At 45.6% G+C, this 24011-nt stretch overlaps 1 protein-coding gene across 1 annotated transcript in view; it reads left to right on the plus strand.

Moving 5' to 3' along the window:
• LOC126195292 (astakine-like) overlaps positions 1 to 24011 on the plus strand; it is a 95601-nt gene that overhangs the window by 8859 nt on the left and 62731 nt on the right. The gene's annotated exons all lie outside the window — the stretch shown is intronic.

Below are 24011 nucleotides of genomic sequence, written 5' to 3' on the forward strand. Positions count from 1 at the left end.
TTTCAACCGGACAATGCAGGTTCACAAATGGCAAGTGTCCGTCTCTATAAACTGTCTATGTGATGTCGACGTACTCCTGTGGCCAGAAGCATCGCCAGATCTTTCCTCGACAGAACATGTATGGGACTAGCTCGGACATCAACTCTACCTGTCACTATCCAGATGACCGAGGACCAGTTACGACACGGCTGGGTGACACCCTTTCCAACCGAATCAGTGCACGTATCCAGGCCAGAGGAGCTGATAAGTGGCCTCATACTGCGAAGATCTTTGAGAATGTGTTTTGTAGTCACTGCATTAAATTCACTCCTCACAACCAGTGTGGCTTCATTTAGTTTCCTCCTCTCCTCCTGGGTACTCATTGTTTTATGTTCAGGCCGTGTTTGTCTCTCGTACGGATCACAGAACTAGCGTATGAGATATTTCGTCGGTTAAACTAATACCCCCCCCCTAGGCAGGCTTTCATCATCGCATGACGGTCCGCTCCCTTACAAGGACATTGAAACAGGTGGTGTATCGGTTTCCGCCGGGAGTTAGGTGTTATGAGCGATAAACCTGTGCGCCATTCCGCACTTCTCTTTGGTGTGTCAGCTGCGCAGGAACTGTAACTGAAGCCTTACAAAGCAAAAGTAGCGATTCGAGTGGCCAATACTGATACTGTTCCTCGATGTCAATAGTGCAAACGGAGTTTTACAGCCTGAAATGTTCTTTTTTTTCGGGTGAAGCATGGCTGCATTTATCGGGAGGTTTGTACTCGCAGAACAATCAACGTCGGAGTTCTGAAAATGCTTGTAAGTTACATCAAGAGCCTTTACATGACCTAAAAAACAGGAGTACTGTATGGTATTAGTGCAAGTGCACCGGGAATTACTGGAGCGATCTTTTTCCAGCAAACTATAGCTTCCGATATGTATGTAAACAACTGTAAAGTTTTTTTCAGGTAGATAACTAACTACTAATAAAATGACCCACGGTTATTTCGCGCAGGACGATGCCAGTCCACCTGTGACGTAATTGCGAGGTGTTTTTGATGACAGAAACTATCTATTTGGCGCTAAATGTGGAAAACATGGTGGATCAAACATTTCGAATTCCGATTCATGGACTAGGGCATCCGTGTGGGACGGCCCAAAGTCGTGAAACTATCGTATTGTGTGCCCGTGTAGACTGGTCTTCTTTCCACTCTGCTTCACACGACTCAGTAGCGAAGAGTTGTAGTATAAACTGGTGTACGCAAATATTGGTCGCATTTTGAGATATCGGTTTGTTGTAACGACACTGAAGAGAAACGAAGGAATAATGAAGCAGCTTTTCGTTGCGACTGATTCATCAGGTCTATACGATTATCCTCAGTTACATCTTTGAATGACGGTTTTGCTGTGACTCACTTATAGGTCAATACAAAAGCGAAATAAAGACAGTTGACGGACTTTCATCAATACCAATCTATACCTTCAAATGGTTCTGAGCACTATGGGACTCAACTGCTGAGGTCATTAGTCCCCTAGAACTTAGAACTAGTTAAACCTAACTAACCTAAGGACATCACAAACATCCATGCCCGAGGCAGGATTCGAACCTGCGACCGTAGCGGTCTTGCGGTTCCAGACTGCAGCGCCTTTAACCGCACGGCCACTTCGGCCGGCTCTATACCTTCCACTGCCTGCGTTTGCGAAGTAATCATAGTATGAATTCGTTACGAAAATGAAGGCTTCTGACAAAATAACCCACTACAAATAGATGTTAAGCAGTCTTATTGCGTACAACCTATGTACACGATCTTAGCACATTTTCAAAGACGCGAGTTTTGAGGTGAACGTTGCTGACGTATACCATCCTACGATGAACGTGTACTACCTTGTCATTCTTGTTGCTGATGTTACTGTTTGAGAATATGGTGGTGTCTTCGACCGATCGTAGCTGGTGCGAGTATATGAAGAGACAATAATTCAACACTACGTAGCAGACACACAGTAGACTGAAGTGGCAAGAAAAACGAGGGGATTTTAGTGAACGATTATTCTTAGCTACAAGACAAATACCGTTATTCGCAATACTAATACGCGATTACAGTGGTGGTCTTCTGATAAGTGTTTCCAGTCCTATATGAGTAATGGATAGAAAGATATTACTGAATTACTCAAAGCTTGTAAATCTTACGTTGCTTCTTGGCAAGTGTCGAAATATTCAGTCAGATCTGCTTATTACTGCGTATAAAAATCATATTTAACCTAAGATCATCAGAAGAGTGGTTATGGATGAAATACTGTCCAAGTGTTCATAAAATATCTCACAAGTGATGTCGAAAATCTGGATAAGGTAGTGATTCTTCAACTTGCCAGTAATCAAGTATAAGGTTATTAAATTTGACTTGTGATTATGAACACAGGGTGAAGCAATGAATTGAAATTTGTACCAACGCTGGGATACGAACCTGGGTCTCCTGCTCACTAAGGAGATGTGCTGACCACGGCGCCACGCTGTCACTGCAGCTAACAAAATGGTTCAAATGGCTCTGAGCACTATGGGACTTAACTACTGAGGTCACCTAACTAACCTAAGGACATCACACACATCCATGCCCGAGCCAGGAGGATTCGAACCTGCGACCGTAGCGGTCACGCGGTTCCAAACTGACGCGCTTAGAACCGCACGGCCACACCGGCCGGCTGCAGCTAACAGCTGCGCGGCTTACCCTAGAACGTCTGCCTCCCTAATACAAACGCTTCAGCCATTTTTGGTGTTCCCCTTCTGTGTGCAGCGTAACAGAAATCTCCAGAGGATGGACAGCGATACCCACAGTGACAGCGAAAATAGTGACAATAAGGAGGAACAGGAGGAGGAAGCTGAGATGTGACAGTAAATAAGCAAATTGCTGGCAATCTGGCCAAGAAAACACCAAATGCTGTACATGGATGCGCACCTAATGTAGTTAATACATAGGATTAGTAAAAATGGTTCAAATGGCTCTGAGCACTATGGGACTCAACTGCTGTGGTTATAAGTCCCCTAGAACTTAGAACTACTTAAACCTAACTAACCTAAGGACAGCACACAACACCCAGCCATCACGAGGCAGAGAAAATCCCTGACCCCGCCGGGAATCGAACCCGGGAACCCGGGCGTGGGAAGCGAGAACGCTACCGCACGACCACGAGATGCGGGCCATAGGATTAGTAACAAATAGGATAAGAAACATTATTTCTCTACTAATAACCATTTGTGTGTGTGTGTGTGTGTGTGTGTGACTGGCGGTCAACGGCTCGATGAAACCATTCCGAGGTATTCACCGTCAGTCACACTTGGTGATGCTACTAACAAATCTCTCATCTATCCTATCTTCTTTTTATATTCTTCTTAAAAACAACAAAATTTTATTCATATTTCAACCTCAAATTATTGTTATTTTGAATCATTCTTTGTAAATGTTGTAAATAAAACAAAAGGAAAGAAAACTGTAAAAAGATGAAAAATGAAAATTGTAAGATGTACGACCTGTTTTAAACATCAGGTAACAGGTCTATAATTTGGCAATAAATAAATAAAATAAATAAATAAATAAATAGTTCCCCTTCTTAACTCATATCAGGGAGAGGTACTAGGGTAAGCCATACAGTTGTGTTAGGTTAGAAAGTATTGTTACACTTGACCATGAGATAGACATAAGTCGCAGGCAGATGGTGCACAGATTTCTTCTGTTGGGATGGGGGGGGGGGGGGGTCAGCAAAAGCATCAGGCACCCTAATGCCAATAAAACTGCCAGTCCCGATGCGTAACAATGCCTACCCCCCATGAGGAAGGAAGGAAGATAAAAGTTTAACGTCCAGTCGATAACGAGGTCATTAAAGACGGAGCATAAGCTCAGATTGTGTCAAAGATGGGGAAGGAAACCGGCCGCGACCTTTCAAAGCAAACACCCCGGAAATTGCCTGGAGCGATTTAGGGAATTCACGTAAACGCTAATCTGGGTTATCGGACTTGGATTTGAACTGTCGTCCTCTCGAACGCAAGTTCAATGTGCCAACCATCGTGCCACCTCGTTCGCTGACCTGTAAGAGTAATATGTGTTTACTATAATTATCAATAGTCTCCTCTTTAGAAATTAAATAATGTTCTTTTCTTTCTTTTTCTACTGAAAATTAACGTCTTAATTATCTCAAAAGTCGTTCCACTCCATTCTCAAACTCTGTGGCACTGGTACAGCAACTGTGGTAATGTTATAGAGAGAATTCAGTCGTGGTTGCAATAAAGATGGACCTTTCCTCTACTAAAATTACATATGCTGCATGGCCTGTCACCTCAAATATTAAGGAACCTAGTAACTATAAGTTCTTTAGCTATCCTGCTTCCTAGAAAAGAATTTATATAAAAGAGTCGTCTGTACTATCAGTAAAGCTTCCTTCTCCGCAAGGGAGTACAGGCACACCTGTAACACATCCGCTCTGAGAACCAACAGTGACTATACTTGTCTTAACAACACTGTTTTAAAAATTACAATTTCTTTTCTTTCTTCTTCGCCGTTCGATGCGAGATTGTTCCCGTGGTATTATCTTCCACGTCAGCACAATCGCCCGGCAACCAGCTTAGGTCGTGACATTATCTTTGGCGGCCAGAATACATGAATACAAGAGTATTCGCGTTGCAGGCCTGCAGGAACAGGGATTAACCTTCCGAAGAACTGCACTACACAGCCAACACGAGCTGTCACCTTTGTCTCAGTGCCTGTGCTAGTGGTAGGGGGAAATCGTAATGTGTCACATGCGGTATGAAGGTTTTGGGTCTAGTGAAGCAGGGGATACAACCCGTCGGCTTTGACGAATGACGTCAGAATTGGCCAGAGAGTATTTATTACACAGATGAAAGAGCTGACAAGACTCTTCAGAAACAAAGGAATGCGAGATACGAAAAATATAGTTGACGTATATCAAGGCAAGTAGTGTTTTCACGTTAAGGATATCGCGTGTTTGTATCGTATTATTTCTGTGAAAAATGAATGGGAAAAAATGGATGGAAATATTGGTAACATAGAATACTTCACGTCACGTAAAAATGGGTTGTATCTCGAACCTCGTTCGAACTGTATTGGTTAACTGCAGTACGGGATACAAGTTTAACGTAAGTCGATTTCTTCGTTTTCGCTAGCATTAATATCCTGTTGTTCAGTTGAACTGTATAGGTCAACTGAAGCACGTGATACAAATTTTACATTTGATGTTTCTTTCGCCTTCGCTACCGTATGTTCTTACGTAGATAGTAGTACTACCGATGGCAGGAGGAGCTACGTACATAATATTTGTATCCCATACTTCCGTTGACCTATATACAGATACATTGCTACTGAAAACGTGGAAATGGACGTACGTTACATTTGCAACCTGTACCTCAGTTGAACTACGTGAAGAGACAATAAGACGACACATATACAATTTATATCCCGTACTTCACTATGGGTTATAGTTTTTTTCTTTGCCTTCGATGCTAATAGTATCGACTAAAAGTTATAGTTTTGATCACAGGAGTGACAATAGTACCCCATTCTTTAGTTGAGCTGTATAGCTATACACAACATTTGTATCCTGCTCTCCAGTTCACATATATAGGTAAATCTCATCAATGTTACATATGACGTTCTTTTCGAATAGGTAGTGTCATTGTAAAGGTCAAATGAAGGACAGGATACAAATTTTAGTTGTGTCGGGTGTTTTGCCTTTAATATTGCTAGTACAGACTCGAAAAAATCGTACTGATAGTAGTGCTGGGAAACGAAATAAGAACGACAGCTGCGAAATTGTTATTACATACTGGAGTACACAAAAACATACATAATGAACATTTAAACTAGCAACATATTTGGGGAATACTACGGCTCCGTGAATATTCGTCTAAGTGACTTTGAATTGTGGAAATCCGGCGTTTCCCCTTCCCTACAAGAGATTTTACAGCTGACCAATAACCCTCCATGCTATTTGTGCAAGCCCCTGTGGATAATGATCTGAACTCAGTATTGTGATTAACTACGAGATGCTGATAACCCCTTTGCCCTAAATCTCTATATGAAGAAAACCCATCTGAAATTACAACGGAACCCTCTGCAATGTGATCTTCAATTAAACTGACCAAAAATTCCTTCCTTCCTTCGATTGGGTACTACTTTAAACATCATTACATCGTCACACTCTTGTCCTGAAACTACAGCCCCCCAAACCCATAATCCCACCGGAGTTTCCCCCCTGTTGTACTTCCTTTTGCCAACATGCGACTCGTCAATTTCGACCATAACACCCGCCCCCGCGGCCCCCTATATTTCATGTGTTCGCCACAAACTTCCCTATAAAAAGGGTACCAATTCACAACTGTACGCTTACTCACACGATATTCATGGACACACAGGATATCTCAAACACCAACAGTACATGATTTTCATAATGTCTCTCAAGGCGAGCTTAGATTTTTCAAACCACGTCCCTCGTCTAATGGACCGTCACAACCGATCTTTGCTGCAACGCCATATGAGTAAGTCGTGAGTACGGCGACGAGATACACTTGTGAGGCGCATATGTTCGCTGCACTCACGACAGCGAACATACTCGGGAATCAGACCACACATTTGCAAAAAAACAAATCGTGGGCAACATGTCTATGCCCATAGCCTCTCTCAAATCACCCAGGTTTATCGGAACAGATAAATCCATACCTACAAACGGAAATGATATACTAAAAATTGTCCTAAAATAAGAAACTAATAGTCCAAATTACCTCAATATCACTAAGAATGAAATTAAGTACCGAATGAATTGCAAACAACCAATTATTTAAATAAATGCACATGAAGAATATTTTGAGAATATGTAGCGATCTCTTTTAAAGTCAGATTCAATTATTTTAATGTACAATGATAGCGCTTATCCGGAACACATAACTGTTTTATTATCTATGGCTGAAAGTGAAGATATTATTATCTATGAGTAATGTATGACGTCATTGGTCAAAGCCGACGGGTTGGTTCAAAATGGTTCAAATAGCTCTGAGCACTATGGGACTTAACTTATAAGGTCGTCAGTCCCCTAGAACTTAGAACTAATTAAACCTAACTAACCTAAGGACGTCACACACATCCATGCCCGAGGCAGGAATCGAACCTGCAACCGTAGCGGTCGCACGGTTCCAGACCCGACAGGTTGTATCCCCTGCTTCACTTGACCCAAAGTTTTAGTATAAATTTATGGCCGAAGTGCAGGGACTGAATTGAAGCATAAAATTTTGTTTAGCAGCCGCGCGGTCTGGGGCACCTTGTCAGTATCCGTACGACTCCCCCCCGTCGGAGGTTCGAGTCCTCCTTCGGGCATGAGTATGTGTGTGTTGTCCACAGCGTAAGTTAGTTTAAGTTAGATTAAGTGGTGTGTAGGCTTAGGGACCCATGACCTCAGCAGTTTGGTCCCATAAGACGTTACCATAAATTTCCAAATTTTTGTTTTGCGAGTTATTATTTAATTACAACATTGAAATTTTAATAACGATATTCTGTGTGTTCCCGTGAGAAGAGAGGAACGGAAACTATTTAATGTTACTCGTTAAGTGCCGAAGTATTTTAGGGATGATTTCAATTTTGATGTACTGTTACTTCACAATTTATCACTAAGATGGCGATGACCGTTGGACACGTTCGTCTGTATGAAGGAGGACGCCGTCAACAGAGGGATACCCATAATACAGGGTGTCCGAAAAGTCTTTCCCTGATTACATAAATTGATAACTCAGGCTAGAAGTAAGATACAAACCTGAAACTGGTGTCTAATTGTTTACAAACTATGGTTCAAATGGCTCTGAGCACTATGGGACTTAACTTTTGAGGTCATTAGTCCCCTAGAACTTAGAACTACTTAAACCTAACTAACCTAAGGACATCACACACATCCATGCCCGAGGCAGGATTCGAACCTGCGACCGAAGCGGTCACGCGGTTCCATACTGTAGCGCTTAGAACCGCTCGGCGACTCCGGCCGGCTTACAAACTATCAAAGTTTTTTTTCACACATCAGTAAACTTCCACATGAGCACCCTTGGTAGCACGTAGCACATCTAGTTGATATTCAGTTTCCGTCCACACATTAGCCAACATCACTGGAGGGATCGATTCAACGACTGTGGTTATCCGTTGCCGCAGGGTTTCAAGATCTGGTAAACGTGTTCGGTACCTCGTCCTTGACAGAACCCCATAAAAAGAAGTCTAATAGGGTTATGTCAGGAGAGCGTGGAGGCCAAACCGTTGGCCCATCACGACCAATCCATCGCCCAGGAAAGGTCATATCGAGGTAGGCACGGACGTCCAAACCCCAATGAGGCGGTGCACCGTCTTGCTGAAACAAGACATCGGAGTGATACTGAAGCAGCTGAGGAACAGCATACAGTTGCAACATGTTCAGATACACTGCAGATGTGATGGTAGCCTCAGCGAAGAAGAATGGCCCGATAATTCGATCGTGCAATAGCGCGCACCAAACATTCACATTTGGACTGCCTCTGGTGCACTCCATGACCTCGCCATGACTCCACTGACAAAAAAGGTCGCTTCGTCGGAAAAGGCAATTCGTCTGAGATAACCATCATCGTCCTCAATACGCATTTCGACCGCAAAGTAAAAAAAAAAAAAAAAAAAAAAATGTTTCAAATGGCTCTGAGCATTATGGGACTTAACAGCTGTGGTCATCAGTCCCCTAGAACTTAGAACTACTTAAACCTAACTAACCTAAGGACATCACACACATCCATGCCCGAAGCAGGATTCGAACCTGCGACCGTAGCAGTCGCGCGGCTCCGGACTGCGCGCCTAGAACCGCGAGACCGCGCAAAGTCATATCGACGTGTACTGTCATTGGGCAACAAGGCCTGAACGATTTGCACTTTGTATGCACGAAACAATAAACGTTTGTGTAAAATGTCATGGAGAGAGCTTTTTCGCAGCTGTAATTCACGTGAGGCTCTGCGCACCGATTTCTTCGAACTTCGCAGAAAAGACTGCCTTACAGCTTCCACCCTGTCTGGTGAGGTTCTTGGTCGACCAGACCTCGGAAGGTCAGCAACGGATCCTGAGTTCTTGAACTTCTCATACCAGGCTTTAATGCTTTGGATTCCTTCCAAATGTTGTCTGGAAGTGTCTCTGCACTATGGTTGGTGATCGTGTCTCATGGTTCCACAGGACACACTGTGCCTTCTCGTGATTGGTTAACATGGCTTCTTGGGCACTGCACCTCATACACTACTTGCGTACTGCGAACCTAAAACAGAAAAAAAACTTTGATAGTTGTAAACAATTCGACACAAGTTTCATATTTGTATCTTACTTCTAGCCTGAGTTATCAATTTATGTAATCAGGGAAAGTCTTTTCGGACACCCTGTACATGGGTTGCATAAAAATGTGGAAACACTTCGATAAATGCTTCCTTGATAATAAATACAGATGCTAGTGAGGTCTAGAGGCCGTGCTGTTGTATTTGGCCACGAACGGGACCTGTGCAATGTCCTCAGTACGTTTCACGTGTCAGTAGTGATCAGAAAAGTGTTCTGTTTATGCATTATGACGAAGATAAGTCTATTAGAACGTGGTAAATTGCTGGTGATCGTATGGTTGACGCTCCGGTAACCAAGACATATAGCCCAAGTGTTTGGTGTTCAAAGTGGCTCCGTTTCGAAGATATACACAGCATAGAGGGAAAACGAAAAATATTGTCCGGCAACTGACAACGCGGACGAAAGTGTATATCGAGTGATCGTGACAAACGGTCACTGAATTCGATTGTGACAAGAAATAAGAGGAAGGCAGCAGGAAAGGTCGCTGCAGTGAACCCTGTGAGCACTAAAACAACACTAAGGGAGTTCCATAAGCAGAGACTGGAATTCCAAAACGATTCATAAGTGACGCAAATGCCCGCAACAGGAAAACCTGTTGTCGAAGCCATAAAACAAGGAATATGAAGCAATGGAAGAAAGTCGTTTGGTCGGGTGAGTCTTATTTCACACTGTTCCCAACTTCTGGCCGTGTTTACGTCCCAAGAGTGAAACGTGGTAGTGGTTCTGTGATGATTTTGCCAGCCATATCGTGTTATTCCAGGGGCACCGCTGATAGCCTGCAGGTCGGATTAATGCCAAGGATTTTGTGACCATTTTGGATGATCAGTTCCATCCCATGTTACAATGTTCGATCCCCAATGGTTATACTGTGTTCCAAGACGGCAGAGCCCGCGTTCACACAGCTCGCATCACTAAGGACTGCTTTTGCGAGCACATGGATGAGTTGTCGCATATCCCCTGGCCATTACAGTCACCACACCACAATATCCTTTGTCGTCTGCTTTGGTGCGAAGGATATATGATCGCTATCCACCCCCCTCACAGTCACCTGGAGTTGATCCACTACTGCGCAGGAAGAATGTGAAACGTCACCTTAGAAAATTATGAATGACTGTGCTGGTAAACCTCTTACGTTATTTGATTTTCAAATAGCTGAGCAAAATTGAACGTGCTCAGACATTTCTCTCTTTACTTATTCTGATCATCAATAAACAGACACACAATATTTCTATTTTTTTTAGCGCAACGCAATTTCACTTTCAATAATCCCTACAAAATAATGGCCCTGACTAACAATTACCTAAACCTTTCATGAATCACTTACCTCACAAAAATCTTCGTTACTCGAACTAATGCAATCGCCAATGCATGCGCCAATACTGCCAGCTAAATAAAAGATTCTAGCTACTGAAAGCGTAAACTACTGATAGGCATACTTAGCAAATGAAATATATATACTCCTGGAAATGGAAAAAAGAACACATTGACACCGGTGTGTCAGACCCACCATACTTGCTCCGGACACTGCGAGAGGGCTGTACAAGCAATGATCACACGCACGGCACAGCGGACACACCAGGAACCGCGGTGTTGGCCGTCGAATGGCGCTAGCTGTGCAGCATTTGTGCACCGCCGCCGTCAGTGTCAGCCAGTTTGCCGTGGCATACGGAGCTCCATCGCAGTCTTTAACACTGGTAGCATGCTGCGACAGCGTGGACGTGAACCGTATGTGCAGTTGACGGACTTTGAGCCAGGGCGTATAGTGGGCATGCGGGAGGCCGGGTGGACGTACCGCCGAATTGCTCAACACGTGGGGCGTGAGGTCTCCACAGTACATCGATGTTGTCGCCAGTGGTCGGCGGAAGGTGCACGTGCCCGTCGACCTGGGACCGGACCGCAGCGACGCACGGATGCACGCCAAGACCATAGGATCCTACGCAGTGCCGTAGGGGACCGCACCGCCACTTCCCAGCAAATTAGGGACACTGTTGCTCCTGGGGTATCGGCGAGGACCATTCGCAACCGTCTCCATGAAGCTGGGCTACGGTCCCGCACACCGTTAGGCCGTCTTCCGCTCACGCCCCAACATCGTGCAGCCCGCCTCCAGTGGTGTCGCGACAGGCGTGAATGGAGGGACGAATGGAGACGTGTCGTCTTCAGCGATGAGAGTCGCTTCTGCCTTGGTGCCAATGATGGTCGTATGCGTGTTTGGCGCCGTGCAGGTGAGCGCCACAATCAGGACTGCATACGACCGAGGCACACAGGGCCAACACCCGGCATCATGGTGTGGGGAGCGATCTCCTACACTGGCCGTACACCACTGGTGATCGTCGAGGGGACACTGAATAGTGCACGGTACATCCAAACCGTCATCGAACCCATCGTTCTACCATTCCTAGACCGGCAAGGGAACTTGCTGTTCCAACAGGACAATGCACGTCCGCATGTATCCCGTGCCACCCAACGTGCTCTAGAAGGTGTAAGTCAACTACCCTGGCCAGCAAGATCTCCGGATCTGTCCCCCATTGAGCATGTTTGGGACTGGATGAAGCGTCGTCTCACGCGGTCTGCACGTCCAGCACGAACGCGGGTCCAACTGAGGCGCCAGGTGGAAATGGCATGGCAAGCCGTTCCACAGGACTACATCCAGCATCTCTACGATCGTCTCCATGGGAGAATAGCAGCCTGCATTGCTGCGAAAGGTGGATATACACTGTACTAGTGCCGACATTGTGCATGCTCTGTTGCCTGTGTCTATGTGCCTGTGGTTCTGTCAGTGTGATCATGTGATGTATCTGACCCCAGGAATGTGTCAATAAAGTTTCCCCTTCCTGGGACAATGAATTCACGGTGTTCTTATTTCAATTTCCAGGAGTATATATATACATATATATATATATATATATATATATATATATATATATATATATATATATATATATATACCGGGTTCCCGCGTTCGATTCCCGGCGGGGTCAGGGATTTTCTCTGCCTCGTGATGGCTGGGTGTTGTGTGCTGTCCTTAGGTTAGTTAGGTTTAAGTAGTTCTAAGTTCTAGGGGTCTTATGACCACAGCAGTTGAGTCCCATAGTGCTCAGAGCCATTTGAACCATATATATATAATCAGTTCATGACATCCAGTCTTACAAATTTACTCTTTCTGATGGACACACGTCCAGATCATCCGCTCTCAAAACTCGACCATCTGTCTCCCCACATCCACCACTGCTGGCAGCTCACCTCCAACTGCGCAACGCTACGTGCTGTTCACATCCAACTGCCCAACACTACAATAGCAGATTTTCCAACAATGCAAACCAGCCACAGACTGCACACAGCACGGTCAGTGATTTTCATACAGAGTGCTAGGTGGCGTTATCATCATAAAAACCTAAACAGCCTACTTACAAATGGTATAAGATTCCCTGGAAGCCGGCCGGTGTGACCAAGCGGTTCTAGGCGCTTCAGTCTGGAACCGCGCGACCACTACGGTCACAGGTTAGAATCCTGCCTCGGGCATGGGTGTGTGCGAAGTCCTTAGGTTAGTTAGGGTTAAGTAGTTCTAAGTTCTCAGATGTTAAGTCCCATAGTATAGAGACCCATTTGAAACATTCCCTGGAGAATAAAGAAAAACTCAGGACCAGTATTTATCCTTCAGTGAAAACTAGAAGCTGTTTTCCTATACTGCGTTAGGCATGGTAACGTATTGTATTTGTAGTGCTTCTATATTTCTATCCACCCGCTGTGTGATGTTGTTGGCCTTACGAGCAGCCAGGTAAAAGATCTACAAGGTCCCCTCAGAACGCACTTCTAAGAGTGACCTAGTTTGTTTGTAGGATCGTACATTGGGGGTAGTAATAGGAAATAGTGCAAAACACAACAAACAGTACGTCGATTTCTTGCAGGGACCGATCTTTAAACATGACTCGACAGGATCAGTGGGACTCATCCTCGTCAGTTATCTGTGTACCCAGCCAACACGCAACGTCTGTGTCGTGTACATAATGGAGCTCATGCTGGCCGCCTTATTGTCGAAAGTCTTGTAGCGTCCGCAGCTTGGAATAATGCATGCGACGTGAAAGCAGCCACAGGCCGACGACGTTCTCTAGACAGAGACAGCAGGCTCCATTCTAGAAAACATATTCAGGAATGGAAATCACGCAACATTGTAACTGTGAACGGTTTCGAGCGATGTCGATGTATTAGTTAGTGCCAGCTCTTCAGTGTACTGACAGATCCAAAGTAATCACTCAATTTCTCGATCTGTGTGTAGGTTCACTGCCGGAAATAAAATGCGACAACCTCAAGGACAAGATCATTTTATTGAAAAATGAAGTAACAGACACACTACTGGCCATTAAAATTGCTACACCAAGAAGCAATGCAGATGATAAACGGGACAAATATATTATACTAGAACTGACATGTGATTACATTTTCACGCAATTTGAGTGAATAGATCCTGAGAAATCAGTACCCACAACAACCACCTCCAGCCGTAATAACGGCCTTGATACGCCGGGGCATTGAGTCTACCAGAGCTTGGATGGCGTGTACAGGTACAGCTGCCCCTGCAGCTACAACAAGATACCACAGTTCATCAAGAGTAGTGACTGACGTATTGTGACGAGCCAGTTGCTCGGCCACCATTGACCAGACGTTTTCAGTTGGTAAGATCTGGAGAATGTGCCGGCCAGGGCAGCAGTCGAACATTTTCTGTATCCAGAAAAGCCCGTACAGGACCTGCAATATGCGGTCGTGCATTATCCTGCTGAAATCTAGGGGTTCGCAGGGATCCAATGAAGGGTAGAGCCACGGGTCGTAACACATCTGAAACGTAACGTTTACTATTCAAAGTGCCGTCAATGCGAACAAGAGGTGACCGAGACGTGTAACCAATGCCACCACATACAATCACGCCGGGTGGTACGCCAGTATGGCGATGACGAATACACGCTTCCAATGTGCGTTCACCGCGATATCGCCAAACACGGATGCGACCATCATGATGCTGTAAACAGAACCTGGACCCATCCGAAAAAATGACGTTTTGGCATTCGTGTACCCAGGTTCGTCGTTGAGTACACCATCGCAGGCGCTCCTGTCTGTGAAGCAGCGTCAAGGGTAACCGCAGCCATGGTCTCCGAGCTGATAGTCCATGCTGCTGCAAACGTCGTCGAACTGTTGGTGCAGATGGTTGTTGTCTTGCAAACGTCCCCATCTGTTGACTGAGGGATCGAGACGTGGCTGCACGATCCGTTACAACCATGCGGATAAGATGCCTGTTATCTCGACTGCTAGTGATACGAGGCCGTTGGGATCCAGCACGGCGTTCCGTATTACCCTCCTGAAACCACCGATTCCATATTCTGCTAACAGTCATTGGATCTCGACCAACGCGATACGATAAACCGCAATCGCGATAGGTTACAATCCGACCTTTATCAAAGTCGGAAACGTGATGGTACGCATTTCTCCTCCTTACACGAGGCATCACAACAACGTTTCACCAGGCAACGCCGGTCTATTGCTGTTTGTGTATGAGAAATCGTTGGAAGCTTTCCTCATTTCAGCACATTCTAGGTGTCGCCACCGGCGCCAACCTTGTGTGATTGCTCTGAAAAGCTAATCATTTGCATATCACAGGATCTTCTTCCTGTCGGTTAAATTTCGCGACTGTAGCAATTTTAATGGTCAGTAGTGTATATTGCAACAAGTTCAGACCAAATGAAACAAGTCACAGTAATCTGCGCCGAAACAATTGCATCAATACACAATGTACTCTGCCGGCTGTGGTGGCCGAGCGATTCTAGGCGCTTCAGTTCGGAACCACTGCGACAGCTGGTCGCAGGTTCGAATCCTGCCTCGGGCATGGATGTGCGTGATGTCCTTAGATTAGTTGGGTTTAAGTAGTTCTGAGTTCTAGGGGACTGATGACCTCAGCTGTTGAGTCCCATAGTGCTCAGAGCCATTTGAACCAACACAACACCTCTAAACTCAGCACAGTTACTGCCTGCAGCGTGAAAACATACGATGCAAAGACAAGATTCCTGAGCGCCAGCTGATAGCCTATGACCGAAAACAGATGAATCGCTAACACTATGTCTCCAGCGCGTGGTCTAGTGGCTAGTGTTGCTGCCGCTGGATCTCGGGGTCCTGTGTTTGATTCCCGGCCGGGATGGGGATTTTCTCTGCCCAGGGACTGGGTGTTTGTGTTGGCCTCGTCATTTGATCATCATCATCATTCGTGACAGTGGCTGGATTGGATTGTGTGCAAATTGGACTGTGTAAAAACTGGGACTTTGTACGGGCGCTGATGACCGTGCAGTTGAGCGCCCCACAAACCAAACATCATCATCATCATCATCATCACTAACATTACAATCACTCAGTACACTTACGTTTCACACTGGGTCCTTGAGGGAGTTCCATGTTCTCTTTTTTTGTACGGCAGTGTAGTATCACTGCCGGCCGGTGTGGCCGTGCGGTTCTAGGCGCTTCAGTCTGGAGCCGAGTGACCGCTACGCTCGCAGGTTCGAATCCTGCTATGAGCATGGTTGTGTGTGATGTCCTTAGGTTAGTTAGGTTTAAGTAGTTCTAAGTTCTAGGGGACTGATGACCTCAGATGTTAAGTCCCATAGTGCCCAGAGCCATTTGAACTATTTTTGTAGTATCACTAGCTGCTGTATCAATAACTTATCAATACTGATACCATTTACGTAACTACTGAAATGTGTCTTTTCGTCATGATAAAGATTTCGGTGTATTCTGTTAAAATATCGCAACTAGTTCTTAGCTGCCTACTATACTGAGAAAACATGCGCTCGAATGAGTGGTAAGAGCTCCAAGTACAGACGGTGACGTTCGCGAGGCGCAAATTGCTTTCGCAATTCACGCGTTCAGAAGATGAACCGCCGGTCCACAGCTTACAGTCCTGCTGCCTGTAGGCTAAACAACACTCCCCTCCCTATCTGTTCCACTGTCGCTTCTCGAAGTTTACATCTCTCTTTCCAGCATGTCTCAATAGCATGGTTCCTTTCCGAGTGTTACAGGATACATTCTGTAATGTTTTAGAGATTGCCATCTTCGTTAACGTGTGAAATCTTATTTTTTTCCTCTGATTAATATGCGAAATATTTGTTTTACTGAAGTAAGTGTAACTCTTTCGTGTACAATTTATTTAAATTACACAGGTATACAGATTTATATTTTGCAGTTTTTTCTTAATTATTTAACAATTTCTAATGTTTTTGTTACGCTAAGTTCAGAAATGCTTAAGGGTTTTCCTCTATGAGATAAGGGAGTGTTTTTCACAAGAAATGATGAAGATTCAGAAAATTCTACGCAACCCATACATTCAAAAATACTTTATTAAAAAAAAAACCAAGATAAAGTAAGGTACTACGAACATTATAATGAAGTATTATGTTAAAAAAAAAATGGCTCTGAGCACTCTGTGACTTAACATCTGAGGTCATCAGTCCCCTAGAACTTAGAACTACTTAAACCTAACTAACCTAAGGACATTACACACATCCATGCCCGAGGCAGGATTCGAACCTGCGACCATAGTGGTCGCGCGATTCCAGACTGAAGCGCCTAGAACCTCTCGGCCACCGCCAGCCGGCAAGTATTATATTCTTCAGGACTAATACAAAGGTATAAATCTTAATTGTCTTCTTTTTCCCCACGTATATACGTTGCGTTTTCTTCTATGCACTGACTAAGGACACATCCGGCAGTAGTCAGCTGTCTGTCCTGCTGACGTCCTATCCGCATTGGTAGCCCCCATTCCATTTCTCCCTGTTCCTCCCGCGCAGTACTTAGATATTCTAGGAAATAGATGACGCCGGATTTCAGAATGTGCAACTGTAAGCTCATTGATGTATCCAATACTTTGAAAAAGAGCTGTGCTCAACCGAACCTCAGGTTGGGTAGTTTTGGTATCTAGGATACATGACGTAGTAAACGGTGGAATTACTGATATACTGATAGCATTGGTAGGGAAAGAAATATCAATGATTGTGTGAGAGAGAAACTGGGAGCCTATGACTTCTTTGTTTTGTTTGTTTGGTTTGTTTTTTAATTAGAAACGGTATATACACTCCTGGAAATTGAAATAAGAACACCGTGAATTCATTGTCCCAGGAAGGGGAAACTTTATTGACACATTCCTGGGGTCAGATACATCACATGATCACACTGACAGAACCACAGGCACATAGACACAGGCAACAGAGCATGCACAATGTCGGCACTAGTACAGTGTATATCCACCTTTCGCAGCAATGCAGGCTGCTATTCTCCCATGGAGACGATCGTAGAGATGCTGGATGTAGTCCTGTGGAACGGCTTGCCATGCCATTTCCACCTGGCGCCTCAGTTGGACCAGCGTTCGTGCTGGACGTGCAGACCGCGTGAGACGACGCTTCATCCAGTCCCAAACATGCTCAATGGGGGACAGATCCGGAGATCTTGCTGGCCAGGGTAGTTGACTTACACCTTCTAGAGCACGTTGGGTGGCACGGGATACATGCGGACGTGCATTGTCCTGTTGGAACAGCAAGTTCCCTTGCCGGTCTAGGAATGGTAGAACGATGGGTTCGATGACGGTTTGGATGTACCGTGCACTATTCAGTGTCCCTTCGACGATCACCAGTGGTGTACGGCCAGTGTAGGAGATCGCTCCCCACACCATGATGCCGGGTGTTGACCCTGTGTGCCTCGGTCGTATGCAGTCCTGATTGTGGCGCTCACCTGCACGGCGCCAAACACGCATACGACCATCATTGGCACCAAGGCAGAAGCGACTCTCATCGCTGAAGACGACACGTCTCCATTCGTCCCTCCATTCACGCCTGTCGCGACACCACTGGAGGCGGGCTGCACGATGTTGGGGCGTGAGCGGAAGACGGCCTAACGGTGTACGGGACCGTAGCCCAGCTTCATGGAGACGGTTGCGAATGGTCCTCGCCGATACCCCAGGAGCAACAGTGTCCCTAATTTGCTGGGAAGTGGCGGTGCGGTCCCCCACGGCACTGCGTAGGATCCTACGGTCTTGGCGTGCATCCGTGCGTCGCTGCGGTCCGGTCCCAGGTCGACGGGCACGTGCACCTTCCGCCGACCACTGGCGACAACATCGATGTACTGTGGAGACCTCACGCCCCACGTGTTGAGCAATTCGGCGGTACGTCCACCCGGCCTCCCGCATGCCCACTATACGCCCTCGCTCAAAGTCCGTCGACTGCACATACGGTTCACGTCCACGCTGTCGCGGCATGCTACCAGTGTTAAAGACTGCGATGGAGCTCCGTATGCCACGGCAAACTGGCTGACACTGACGGCGGCGGTGCAGAAATGCTGCGCAGCTAGCGCCATTCGACGGCCAACACCGCGGTTCCTGGTGTGTCCGCTGTGCCGTGCGTGTGATCATTGCTTGTACAGCCCTCTCGCAGTGTCCGGAGCAAGTATGGTGGGTCTGACACACCGGTGTCAATGTGTTCTTTTTTCCATTTCCAGGAGTGTAGTTCAGTGTTAGTCTACTGCACATTTGCAATCCTTACAAAATACAGGTTGTTCGGAAATTTCCGTTACAAACTTTTAGGACTTGTAGAGGGGAGCGAATACATAATATTTTGAACAGGGATAGCTACATACGAATGTCTTACACAAATTCTAAATCTGAGTCAAAACTGCATGCGATTTAACATCTTTAAGATCTTTACGGGAAATTACACCCAAAAATACACCACAAAAACCTTGACTATTAAGAAAAAAATTTCATTGGCTATCAGTGTTATTATGTCAAATATGGTGTATCCCTGGGGTTCAACGATTGTGGTATGGCTCTTCAAATGGTTCAGATGGCTCTGAGCACTATGGGAATCAACTTCTGAGGTCATTAGTCCCCTATAACTTAGAACTAGTTAAACCTAACTAACCCAAGGATATCACACACATCCATGCCCGAGGCAGGATTCGAACCTACGACCGTAGCGGTCTCGCGGTTCCAGACTGCAGCGCCTAGAACCGCACGGCCACTTCGGCCGGCTATGGCTCTTCCTTACCACCTATATCCTCATGATTGGTCTTGTGTAATCAATGTACAAATTCACAACTTGATTCACGCCTGTAATTAGGGTCGAGGATGATTTTTCACAGACTGCACTGAACGGAAGCCCTTTCCTTAGGTTTCACAGTTTAGACCGAGGCGAATGGAAGCGAATGGAAGCATTTGCAGACAATTCGTCCGTGCTCACTACCATTCGCTGATATCTGTGAAAAAGCGCTTACCCTAGAGGGGACGGAAACCAACACTAGTACATTGCTTTATTATTTTTTGGTGCTGCTAATCGGAATACAGGGTATAACACTATATACACAATAATTAGAGGCACGATCCAACACTTTGATTTTCAGAGAAAATTAGTTTGCATGGTGAGTGCACAGTTTTTGACAAAGTAAACAAATTGGTGAAGGAAATGAACAATTTAGGATTCTCAGTTGGTAGTCTGGTTATTAGCAACTGAAGACATTTACGTTAGTTATGGTTTCGCGTTTCAGTAGCTGGTATTTGTTTTTTACGTCTGCCCTGACAGATGCGAAGCACTTTCAGGATTTCATTAAAGTACTTATAAATGGAAAATGTGCTTACAATCTGTCGCGTAGGTTACTTGATAAAATGTGATATACAATTTGTTGGAGGGCAGAGAGCGTGATCCCGTGTAAACAATTTTTACTTACCATCAAAAAATCTGTAACATAACAGTGATATGTCAGCTTTGTAGTTACAGATACGGTGAACGTAAGCTACGAGAACTGTCAGTCATTCGTATGTTTTTAATTTTACCAATCATAAGAGATACACATCAGCACTTATTCGCTTTAAAGAAATTGGTTGTGCTGCATCCTTTTAATAAAACGAATTACAAAGTTTGTGCTTATTCACTCTGTTCCCTCCTGATGCAAGCACCTAATGAATTTATCATTTTCACGTCCCCATTAGGACGTTTGACTGCTTCGACAGTTTTTACTAATCAAACTCTGCTGTGGTTCTCTTAAATCCCAGAAGCAACTCAACCATGTACTGTTCAATCAGCTACATTACATTCTCTTTGGACCTCTCCATCGCTCATGCAACTCATGTCAAAAATAACAACAAAAGTAGAAAAGATAGCAGGTGATAGGTTTCTTTGCCGGCTGGAATGGCCGAGCGGTTCTAGGCGCTACAGTCTGGAACCGCGTGACCGCTACGGTCGCAGGTTCGAATCCTGCCTCGGGCATGGATGTGTGTGATGTCCTTAGGTTACTTAGATTTAATTAGTTCTAGGTTCTAGGGTACTGATGACCTCAGAAGTTAAGTCCCATAGTGCTCAGAGCCATTTGAACCATTTTTGATAGGTTTCTTTACTGCTGGTACGGAAGCGGAGGAAACGCGAACTTCAAATGATGGTTCGCCAAACGACCGACAATCAGGGGAACATGAGCGAACAGAAGCAAATGCGAATCTAACATGCCGTTTCTTCAAGCGCGCCTATCGTTTACACCAGTTTTCTCGATCGCTGTTGCACGTTCGCCGGCCGAGGTGGCCAAGCGGTTCTAGGCGCTACAGTCTGGAACCGCGTGACCGCTACGGTCGCAGGTTCGAATCCTGCCTCGGGCATGGATGTGCGTGATGTCCTTAGGTTAGTTAGGTTTCAGTAGTTGTGAGTTCTAGGGGACTGATGACCTCAGAAGTTAAGTTCCATAGTGCTCAGAGCCATTTTTTTTGGTTGCACGTTCGCTTCTGTTCGATTCGGTGAAAAGGGGCATTAGAGAGACTGGTGGGTAGATTAATTGCACCGCCACAAGAAGGAAACAGCCTAACAAGAGACCACGTGACAACTTAGCTTCTGAACAGCATGTTCAAAAATGTTCAAATGTGTGTGAAATCTTATGGGACTTAACAGCTAAGGTCATCAGTCCCTAAGCTTACACACTACGTAACCTAAATTATCCTAAGGACAAACACACACACCCATGCCCGAGGGAGGACTCGAACCTCCGCCGGGACCAGCCGCACAGTCCATGACTGCAGCGCCCTGGACCGCTCAGCTAATCCCGCTCGGCTGTACGGCATGTATGACACACTTACGCGTAATCTAATCGTAGAATATAGTGATAGTAAAAGTAAGTATAAAATTCTGGTCTCCGTTAGTTAGTAAACGTATCCTGTACTGGATACAGGCAACAAAACTTCTGGAAGGAGGAATCCAAACGTTGGAAATTGACGTTCGCTGACGAGTTTACATGTTAAGGCTTGAACCGCACCGTCAGATAACTGTTTTCCGATCATTGTTTTACATCTATAGAGAGTCAGTCTGCTGTTTCGATTCAGTCAGCGTGTATGACCGCTTCTCGTTATTTAAATACACGTGGGAAACTTACTGAACAGTGCAGTATTTCTTCTTCTCTTCGACCAGACCAGACGTCATTTTTAAAGCAATTACGAACCTGAAAACACAAGCACGTTTGAAGTGATCATGCGTTTACGTGGGAACGATTATCGATTGTGGAAGACGAAATCCGACATAACCAAGCAGAAGCGGCATTAAGAAATAATAAATCCGGCTTCTGTAGACCCAAGTAAATTTATTGCTTACCTACTCAAAGAGCCAAAGTAGCTGGTACGCCTGCCTTATATCGTGTAGGTCCCCCGCGAGCAAGCAGAAGTGCCGCAACACGACGTGGCACGGACTCGACTAATGTCTGAAGTAGTGTTGGAGGGAACTGACGCCATGAATCCTGCAAGGATGTCCATAAATCCGTAAGAGTACGACTGGGTGGAGATCTCTTCTGAACAGAACGTTGCAAGGCATAATGGACATGCTCAATAATGTGCATGTCTGGGGAGTTTGGTGGGCAGCGGATGTGATGAAGAATGTTCCTGGAGCCACTGTGTAGCAATTTTGGACATGGGGGGGAGGGGAGTCGTGTTGTCCTGCTGGAATTGCCCACGTGCGTCAGCATGCATAATGCACATGACTGGATGCAGGTGATCAGACAGGATGCTCATGTACGTGCCACCAGTCACAGTCGTATCTAGACGTATCAGGTGTCCCTTATCACTCCAACTGCACACGCCCCACAACATTACAGAGCCTCCACCAGCTTGAACAGCCCCTGCTGATATGCAGGGTCCATGTCATGAGGTTGTCTCCATACTCGTACACGACCATCCGCTCGATACAATTTGAAACGAGACTCGTCCGACCAGGCAACATGTTTCCAGTCATCAACAGTCCAATGTCGGTGTTGACGGACCCAGGCGAGGCGTAAAGCTTTGTATCGTGCAGTCATCAAGGGTACACGAGTGGGCCTTCGGTTCCGAAAGCCCATCTCGATGATGTTTCATTGAGTGGTTCAAATGGTTCAAATGGCTCTAAGCACTGTGGGACTTAACATCTGAGGTCATCAGTCCCCTAGACTTAGAACTACTTAAACCTACCTAACCTAAGGACATCACACACATCCATGCCCGAGGCAGGATTCGAACCTGCGACCGTAGCTGCCGCGTGGCTCCGGACTGAAGCGCCTAGAACCGCTCGACCACCGCGGCTGGCTTGAGTGGTTCGCACGCTGACACTTGTTGACGGCCCAGCCATTGAAATCTGCAGCATTTTGCCGAGCGGTTGCACTTCTGTCACGCTGAACGATTCGTTGGTCGCGTTCTTGCAGGATCTCTTTCCGGCCGCACCGATGTCGGAGATTTGGCTCTGAGCACTATGGGACTTAACATCTGAGGTCATCAGTCCCCTAGAACTTAGAACTACTTAAACCTAACTAACCTAAGGCCATCACACACACCCATGCCCGAGGCAGGATTCGCACCTGTGACCGTAGCGGTCGCGCGGTTCCAGACTGTAGCGCCTAGAACCGCTCGGCCACCCCGGCCGGCACCTGCTTACACTTAAAAATATAAAACAATGTGTGAATAATTGAAAAGCTCATAGCCATTCACATTTCATCATTTTTAAGTGCTTTTACGTCAGCCAGAAGATGGTCATCACCGTCTATAACTGCTCATCGTATTAACAAAGGATATGAGTTTCCCTTATGAGTCCGCGATCATTGTGAACATTTTGCGAGTAAAACCGTCAACATCGATTAATAAAATTTCTTTATTCATTACGCCGTTTCGGCCACTGCCATCATCAGATACCAAAACTCTTAGAACTTGTTAAAGAAGATTTAGTATTAGTATTGAAGCCTATGCCTAATCAGGGCCTTCAATATAATCTCGATTCTTACTTATGACAGCTTCCCATCGTCTTGGTAACTTCTGTATTTCGGATAGGGCACCTTCATTGATGAGCTGTCTGATTTCTCGGGTCACCTCACTGGATGCTCCATCAGTTGTATCAAAACGTTTTCCACGAATTTGTTCCTTCCATTTAGGAAACAAATCAAACTCTGATGGGTTCATATCAGGACTGTGTGGTGGGTGGGGAAGTATTTACCATCCTTATTTGCCGATCGTTTCTCTCACTGGTGGGGCAACGTGCAGGTTTGCATTTTCGTGCAAAATGAGTACGCCAGCTGCAAGTATGTCAGGCCTTTTTTGACGAATTTTCGGGTGCAAAACATTTTGCAGTAACAGCTTGTGGTATGCACCTGTTATTGA

This window comes from Schistocerca nitens, chromosome 7 (genome assembly GCF_023898315.1).
Source record: "Schistocerca nitens isolate TAMUIC-IGC-003100 chromosome 7, iqSchNite1.1, whole genome shotgun sequence".
In the NCBI taxonomy this organism is placed as follows: Eukaryota; Metazoa; Arthropoda; class Insecta; order Orthoptera; family Acrididae; genus Schistocerca; species Schistocerca nitens.